The sequence below is a fragment of the Bison bison genome, unplaced genomic scaffold (assembly GCF_000754665.1).
Source record: "Bison bison bison isolate TAMUID 2011002044 unplaced genomic scaffold, Bison_UMD1.0 scf7180017864037, whole genome shotgun sequence".
NCBI lineage: Eukaryota > Metazoa > Chordata > Mammalia > Artiodactyla > Bovidae > Bison > Bison bison.
The window spans coordinates 8,045,962-8,046,759 of record NW_011494609.1 but is presented as its reverse complement, the minus strand read 5'-3'; positions in this window follow the sequence as shown (position 1 = coordinate 8,046,759).

Here is a 798-nt window from a genome sequence, read left to right as displayed (position 1 = left end):
CATGCACATGCACACACACGCACACACATGCATGCACACACACACGCATGCCCTTGTGGCCTGGCATTTCTCTAGGTCTGGTCCCCGTCTACAGAAGGGTCCTCCCTCTGCGGGAGTTCCTCCAGGCTCCTTCCCACCCCTACCTGCCCCGTTCCTTCCAATAGGAAGCCCCCTGTCACCACCCTGCCTTTTCACCCACATCTGTGGAGAAGGGGGCACCCTGTGTAACTGGCGCAAATGACCACTGCCCTTGGGGTCTGGGGAGGGTATCTTTGGAGGTGGCGAGTATTTAGGAAAATCGGAGTCTCTGAGGCTCCCTGCTCCTCTCGGGTCCCCCCAGAAGGCACCTCTCTTTGTGCACACTGGCCTCTCACTGCTCGGGTCTGGGGAGCCTGGGTCTGTGGGTCTGGCAGCAGCCGGGACAGAGCTGTCACTGAAGGCCGCCTCTCTTGTGTTCACTGTGGTTCCTTCCCAGCCTGGTCACGGGCTGAGCTGTGAGCCTCCAGTCTCCATCCTGAAGTCCTCACACCAGCATCTCAGAAGGTGACTATTCTGGAGATCTCCTTGTTGTTCAGTTGCTCAGCTGTGTCCGACTCTTTGCCACGCTATGGACTGTAGCCCGCCAGGGCCCTCTCCATGGGGATTCTCCAGGCAAGAATACTGGAATGGGCTGCCATTTCCTCCTCCAGGGGATCTTCCCAACCCAGGGATCGAACCTGGGTCTCTTATGTCTCTTGCATTTGTAGGCGGATTCTTTACGATTAGTGCCACCTAGGAAGCCCATTTTGGAGGTGAGGA